Genomic DNA, 8688 nt, shown 5'->3' with positions numbered 1-8688 from the left:
TCAAGTTCATGCTACACTTCATCGTTTCTCACCCAAATTAAATGACTTTTATTCTTTCGAACTAAAAGTGTTTATCTCAAATCAATGATAATTACTCAAAGTAGAAAATCTTATTACAACATTAATTATTAAATGAGTGCTAATCCTCGAATTCTTATTATTAAATCTTTTCCCAAGTTTTACACCTTTTTACTCAAACAAATCAAACCTAGGGCAGGTTCTAATATATGCAACATTAGAAATCAATTATGAGCTTGTTTGGATAGGCTTATTTTAACTTTTTAAGTTAAAATAGCTTTTAAGCTCTTTTATAGTGTTTGGATAAATAAAAAAATTGTTTTTGAACAATTATTTTAAGACAAAACAGCTTAAAAAGACTGAAAGGAAAAACTGGAATTTTCAACTTAAAAAAGCATCTTAAAAAAGCTTATCCAAACAGGCTCTATATGAAAAAGTTAAAAAGATATACATTCGTGATACTTAGTTCATTCCGTAAAAACCCTTGTTTTAGGTCAAGTCTTCATGAATTCCACAATCTTTGGTTGTGGAATTTAGCCACTCATGATAATTGAAATAAAATAGATAATTACATTCATTCAATAAGAAATTACTTACAAAAGTAGAAGCAATCAAACACCTTGATTTCAAGAAAATCGATAAAACCTCTCATTCAAACTCATTCAAGCGTACTGTGTTCTTTCGCTAAATAAGATCATAAACTAAATCCTAAAAATACTATTAATTGTCTCAGAAAATTTAAAATTTAAAATAAGAAAGCTGGAGTCCCGATGGTCGCCTGATGACCCGTCACAGGTGTGACTGTCCGTCACGTGATCTTCAGTGAGTAGTGATGACTCTGCACATCTAATGTTGCGCCTGACGTCCTGTCAAGGGTCTGACGGTCTATCATCTCCACAATCGACTGAACTTCAAAAAGTGTTTTCAACACTATATGTGTGACGGTAGGTCTAACGGCACATCGTAGGCTTGACGGTTCGTCATCGTCAGCTAAACTTCAGAGAGTTCTATTATGTCGCATGTGTGATGCTAGGCCTGACGGCCGTCACACGTTTGACGATCCGTCGGACCCGCCATTAGAGCTCTCCTTTGGCCACACTCAGTTTTATTTTGCTTTCTTTCTCTCCTTGACTGATTTCCGGTCTAACACAATAGAAAAACTATTTAATAAAATTATTTTTACTTAAAAACTTGCATTTGTTCATGGTTTAAAGCATCAAATGTGTCGTCAAATGCCGGCACATCAGTCTTTCCAATTTGATGAATTTTTTATCCTTTTGTCAAGTCCTGTCTTTTTTATTCATGATGTGATGTTGGTTTTGAGTCTTGGGCGGGATTTAATGTAAGTTCAAAAATTTCTTATTTGAATCAGTTACTCTGAACTTCGTGAAATGAAAACAAACAGATCTACCGTTTTTTTTATATAATGAAGAAAACCAAATTTAGAAATATATATGATCATGAAACAAAAAGAAATTAGGAATTGGAATAAGCATTACAAGATAAAACTCTTATTTCCTGCAAGTTAATATGAGTTACTCATTGTAGCCGATGAACGTTGTTCTTTGAAATATATATTCTTTAACAATGAATTTTAGTTCAAATATGCACATTTTTACGAAATTCAATATAATGTTATTTGGGTCACCAAAAGCAAAATCAATTATTTTAATTGTATATTTGAAACAAACATACATATTATGTCGAACAATTGCAAAAACTAATTTACATATGGACGAGCATGTTTAAAATGGTCACAAATGGCATTTATGAAGTTAGTAATTGAAGATGTTAAGCGAGCGAGATGAAAATGATCAAATATGATAATGTGAGGTGTGACGTGGGGGTTGAATTCTTTTCGGATTGAAATAGATTTACACTACAACAGCACCACACTGCTTGCCATTCCTATTTTAAGCGGATCCTAGCAAAACTCGCCTAAAATCAACATTGCTCACATGTTTTGCTGAGTTTTAAAAGTTTTCAAATGACTCATTTAGGACATGTTTGGATGGGTTTATACCAAGTAACTTATAAGTCAAAATTTAAAAGTCATAAGCAGAGGATATCCTACTTTTGACTTATTTTTTAATTTTTCGTCCTGAAAGTGAATTCTAAAAGCACTTTTTAACCTTTTCAAACACCTCCAAAACTAAAAACGGCAAAGGACCTAAAATACCCCTTAACTATGTGAATTGGTACAAAAATATCTTTCGTCTATCTATCGGGCCTAAAATGCTTCCGACGTCAACTTTTGGGGTCTGTTTTACCCTTATCTCTAACAGTCAAAAATATTTAAAATGGAAAAGGGCCAAAAATACCCCTGAACTATAGAAAAAAAATTTAAAATACCCTTCATCCACTTTTTGGTCTAAAAGTATACTTCTATTCATCTTTTAATCTAAAAATATATTTTGATTCACCTTTTTGGCTCACTATAACCCTTGAAACTAACAACTCTCTCTTTATTTTTTATTTTTTAAAAATATTTATAATGTCTCATTTTTTATTGGATGAAATAAAAATTTCACCTCCACTAAAAAAAATTATAATTTATCTAAGCCAAAAACAATATACCTCTTCAAGAACCCACCCTCCCCACCCCTCACCCCACCCCCGCATTCTAATTTTTTTCTTTTTTTAAAAAAAGCTACATTGATAAATAAGACTATAATTTTTTTATCCGATTAATCAGAAAAAAAGACTATTTAGTTATTGGCTTGATTTTTCTTTTCTGTTTAATAATACTGATATTTTTACAATACGTATAAATAAAATAACTAAAAGATTTTAGTTATACGTATAACTAAATTATTTTCTAGTTATTACAAGCTAGTTAAAAATTATTTTAAACTAAATTAGTTATTACAAGATGGTTAAAAATAAATAAATAATTTGCTTTTAGTTTTTACAAGATAGTTTTTAGATAGTTATTGTAAAACTACCTTGTAATAATACATATAACTGAAGATTTTTTAAAAAAAGTTTTTTAATTTTTTCTCATAATTTATTCAAACCAAAACAATATACATGCTTGATGACCATGAAAAAACTAAATTAAAAGAAAAAACTACAGCAAATAAAAAAGTTATTTTTTAATATATTTTTCTCCATAATTTATCCAAATCAAAACAATATCCTTCTTTATGATCCAAAAACAAACTTTAAAAAAAAATAAGAAGAAAAAGCTACGGCAACAAAAAACGATTAGATTTTTAAAAAAAAAATTGGGGTGTTGAAGAGGTATGTTGTTTTTGGCTTAGATAAATTATAATTTTTTTTAGTGGAGGTGGAATTTTTATTTCATCAAATAAGAAAAATGACACATTATAAATATTTTTTAAAAAATAAAAATTAAAGAGGGGGTTGTTAGTTTCAAGGGTTATAGTGAACTAAAAAAGGTGAATGTAAATGTATTTTTAGATTAAAAGATGAATAGAAGGTTATTTTTAGTCCAAAAGGTGGATGAAGGGTATTTTTAAACCTTTTCCTATAGTTCAGGGGTATTTTTGACCCTTTTCCATTTTAAATATTTTTTACTGTTAAAGATAAGGGTAAAACAGACCCCAAAGATTGACGTCGGGGGTATTTAAGACCCGATAGGTAGACGAAGGGTATTTTTGTACCAATTCGCATAATTAAGGGGTATTTTAGGCCCTTTTTCGAACTAAGAAAATGTTTAAAAGTCAAAAAAATACTTAAAAATAAGTTAATCCAAACGGACACTAAGCTACATTATGTATTTCTCTTTATCTTATTTTGTGCTTTTAATTTTAATTTTTAAATATGTTGATTTCATGTCCAATAATTAAATTTACCAACTACCAATAATAGTGAATGAAACATTAAGTTGTAATTTTTAATCTCTTACTCCCTCTATTCTCTTTTACTTGTCAATTTTTGACTTGACATACCTATTAAGAAATTAATTATTGATATAGTGTGTTTATCATTTTACTCTTATTAATCACTACAGCCATAATCCAAATTTTAAAATATTTTGATACCAAAGATATTAACTCTCTCAATAAATTGAGCGTATAATAGGTAAAAAAAATTATACTTTTTTAATTTGTCAAATTTGACAAGTAAAAAGAAAAATAAAATTAGAAAATTTTTGACAAGTAAAAGAGAACAGAGAGAATATTATGCAAGCATTAATTATAGATGGATTAATTACTTAATTAGTCTGAATCAAAGAAAGTAAAAAGTGCTCAACATTTTGCACAGAAAATTTATTTGTTTAGATTTTTTCCTTCAATTCTTTTTTAGTTTTCCCTTTTATTTGTCTAAGTATCGGCTTTGTTAGCTCTATGAATTTTCTCTTTATGTAGACAAAATTTAATGTCACATAAAGTACCTTAATTTGATGGCCACACGACACTATAAGTTGATTACAAGGTTGTTTGCCTATACTTTCAAGAATATATTGTTAGTGAGTAAATATTTTTAAAAGATTTTTATTTAGTTTTTGTATTGTTATGCTGTCGTAGTTATTCTTTTTATTTTTACTTCTTTTCATTAAATTTTTAAAAATATATACGTGATGGTTTGATTAGACTTTTGGGTTTTTGAAAAATTGGGCTTTACAGCGTAGCTTCTTGGTCTATTATTTGCGAGAATTTACTTTTATTTGTTTTTGATAATACCAAAATCACAAAAAATATAAATTCTATAATATTTAGAATTAAACTAAATTTCTACAAGATTAATCTCATAAATTTATTAGTTTTGCGAATAATCGCGTGAAATGCGGATAAGTTCACTAGTTTATTTCATATGTTAACAACATTGACAATTGATATTATTGCTTTTACCAAATTTTGAATTATTTATATCTGCTATAATCATTACTCTCATCAACCAAATTTATAGTTGATATTCATATTTTTACCAACCTTTAAATCATTTATATCGAGAGATGCATGCTCAACATGAGGAGATTGTTCATACTATGTGAGAGGATATTATTAAAGAGTAGTATACTGTTTAATTTTATCTTTTTTTAGAGATAAGTGTCCAAAACACACCTAAACTATTCCTCTTTTTTGAGTTTCATATCTAAACTATTAAAAGTGTGAGTTTCATACTTAAACTATCACTTATTAGTCTGAGAAACACACATTTCTCTTTTATTTCACTTTTATTGTGGTGTGGTACTACATTCTCTCTTTCATTTAAAAAAATTTGTGACATCGCATTCCACATGGACAAAAATAAAAATTAAATAAATTATTAGAATTAGTTAAAATTAAAGATTAAAATATTACTATCCCCAATCCCCTCTTCAAAAAAAATTTATAAAATGAAATAGAAAATATAAAATATTTTTCTCCCACTACGCCACTTTCTCTCACTACGCCACACCCCCAAATTCTTTTGTTTTATTTTTATTTTTTTAATTTCTTTTATAATTTTTTTTTAAAAAAAATCTTACTTCATCTCCCTATCCCCCAATTATTTTAATTTTTTGAAAAAACATTCTACCCCGCCCCACTTAACCCTCCACTTCTAAATTTGTTTTCTCGTTTTATGTTAGATATATACATATGATTTTAGGAAAATATTTTTTACTTTCAGTAAAACTTTTATTGTTGTTACATTCGGTACAACAACAACAACAACAATAACCCAGTGCAATTCCACATCGTAGGGTCTGGGGAGGGTAAAGTGTACGCAGACCTGACTCCTACCAATGTAGGACGGCTGTTTCCGGAAGACCCTCGGCTCATTAGAAGCATAAAAAAGGTCAGACAAGAGTATTAAAAGTAGATAAATAGATAACGAAATAATCAAAGCACAAAAAGCAATAGGTATTATTAGATAGTAACATAAATACCATAAATCAAAGTACAAGGAATCATAGTGCATTAATACGCCTACGGCTAAGGGGGAGAAATGCCACTATGTGCTAGCCTTCTACCCTAATGTGTGTCCTCCACACCCTCCTATCTAAGGTCATGTCCTCGGTAAGTCGTAAATGCGTCATGTCCTGTCTGATCACCTCTCCCAAGTATTTCTTCGGCCTAACCCTACCTCTTCTGAAACCATCCATGGCCAACCTCTCACATCTCCGCACTGGTGCATCTGGGACTCTCCTCTTCACATGCCCAAACCATCTTAGTCGCGTCTCCCGCATCTTGTCTTCCACCGAGGCCACTTCTACCTTGTCTCGAATAGCCTCATTTCTAATCCTGTCGCTCCTAGTATGCCCACACATCCATCTCAACATTCTCATCTCGGCAACTTTCATCTTTTGCATGTGGGAGACCTTAACTGGCCAACACTCCGCCCCGTATAACATAACTGGTCTAACCACCACTTTGTAGAACTTGCCCTTAAGTAGTGGTGGCACCTTCTTGTCACACAACACATCGGAGGCGAGCCTCCATTTCCTCCATCTTGTCCCAATACGATGTGTAACATCCTCGTCGATCTCCCCGTTTCCTTGCATTATAGAACCAAGGTACTTAAAACTACTTTTCTTTTGGATGGCTTGGTCCCCGAGCCTAACTTCCGCGCCAACCTCCAGAGGTGTCTCACTGAACTGGCACTCTAGGTACTCTGTCTTGGTCCTACTCAACTTAAACCCTTTAGACTCCAAGGTGCGTCTCCAATCTTCCAACATAGCATTAACTCCGCTACGAGTCTCATCGATGAGGACTATGTCATCCGCAAAAAGCATACACCATGGCACCTCACCTTGAATTTGTCGCGTCAATACATCCATCACCAAGGCAAATAGAAACGGACTCAAGGTTGATCCTTGATGCAACCCCATCACCACCGGGAAGTGTTCTGAGTTCCCTCCTACTGTCCTTACCCTGGTTTTGGCACCCTCGTACATGTCCTTGATCAACCTTATGTACGCTACTGGTACACCTTTAGCCTCCAAACATCTCCATAGTATCTCTCGAGGGACTTTATCATAAGCCTTTTCTAAGTCGATGAATACCATATGCAAGTCTCTCTTCCTCTCCCTATATTTCTCCATTAGTCTCCTCATAAGATGGATGACTTCCGTAGTTGAGCGTCCCAACATAAATCCAAACTGGTTCTCTGAAATAGACACGCCTCTCCTCACCCTCATCTCCACCACTCTTTCCCACACTTTCATAGTATGGCTTAGAAGCTTGATACCTTTGTAGTTATCGCAACTCTGGCTATCCCCCTTATTTTTGTATAGAGGGATCATGATGCTCGACCTCCATTCTACCGGCATCATTGCAGTCGTAAAGATGACATTAAATAACCTAGTGAGCCATTCCAAACATACCAAGCCCGCACTCTTCCAAAATTCTCCAGGGATCTCGTCAGGTCCGGTCGCTCTTCTCCAGCGCATCCTATGAACAACATTTTTAACCTCATCGACCGTAATACTGCTACAACCCCCAATATCGTGACTCCTTCCTGTATGTTCCAAATCTCCCAACACAATTTCTATGTCCCCACTGTCATTCAAAAGTTTATGGAAGTAAGACTGCCATCTTTGTTTGATAAGGGTCTCCTCTGTCAGTACTTTTCCGTGCTCGTCTTTAATGCACTTCACTTGATCCACATCGCGTGCCCTTCTCTCCCGGGCCTTGGCTAGCCTGAATAACTTCCTGTCCCCGCCTTTCTCTTCTAGTTTAGCATAAAGGCGTTCAAAAACTATCGTTTTTGTCGTTGCAACCGCCAACTTCGCCTCCTTCCTCGCTATCTTATACAGTTCCCCATTCGTCCACTTCTCCACCTCATCCTTGCTCTCCATCAACTTAGCATACGCCAGCTTCTTTGCTTCCACTTTCCCTTGCACTTCTTTATTCCACCACCAGTCCCCTCGATGCCGTCTACGACTGCCTGTTGAGACTCCTAACACTTCCCTTGCTACAACCCTAATACAACTAGTTGTCCTATCCCACATACCGTTCGCATCCCTACTACTATCCCAGGCTCCCATATCCTACAATTTCTCTCCCATCTCTAAGGCCCTAACGATTGTCAAACTCCCCCATCTGATCCTAGGTCGTTCTTCTCCGGCCCTCCTCATCCTCGTCGTCTTAATCCCTAAATCCATCACTAAGAGCTTATGTCGGGTTGTAAAGTTATCGATCGGGATGACCTTACAATCTTTGCACAAACCTTTATCATCCTTCCTAAGGAGTAGAAAATTTATCTGAGTTTTAGCCACTGAGCTACGGAAGGTTACCAAGTGGTCCTCCTTCTTTGGAAAACTCGAGTTGGCTATCACTAACCCGAAAGCTCTTGCGTAATCCAGAAGTGAGATTCCTTCTCCATTTCTGTCCCCGAAGCCAAAGCCCCCATGTACATCATCATACCCTCCTGAAATAGACCCGATGTGTCCATTGAAATCCCCTCCCACGAAAAGCTTCTCAGTAGGTGGTATGCCTACCACTAACTCGTCCAAATCCTCCCAAAAGCGCCTCTTATCCTCCTCGCGTAAGCCCGCTTGCGGCGCATAGGCACTAATAACGTTCAATGTGATCCGTTCAACGACCATTTTAATCGACATCATCCTATCATTGACTCTCCTAACCTCCACCACCTGATCCCTTAAATCACTGTCTATTAAAATGCCTACCCCATTCCTATACTTCAATTTACCAGAAAACCAATGCTTATACCCGTCTACCTCCTTCGGTACGCAAGTAGAAAAAAAAATCTTCAAAA

Source organism: Solanum dulcamara, chromosome 12, assembly GCF_947179165.1.
Source record: "Solanum dulcamara chromosome 12, daSolDulc1.2, whole genome shotgun sequence".
Lineage (NCBI taxonomy): Eukaryota > Viridiplantae > Streptophyta > Magnoliopsida > Solanales > Solanaceae > Solanum > Solanum dulcamara.
Note: the sequence above shows the minus strand (reverse complement) of the source record.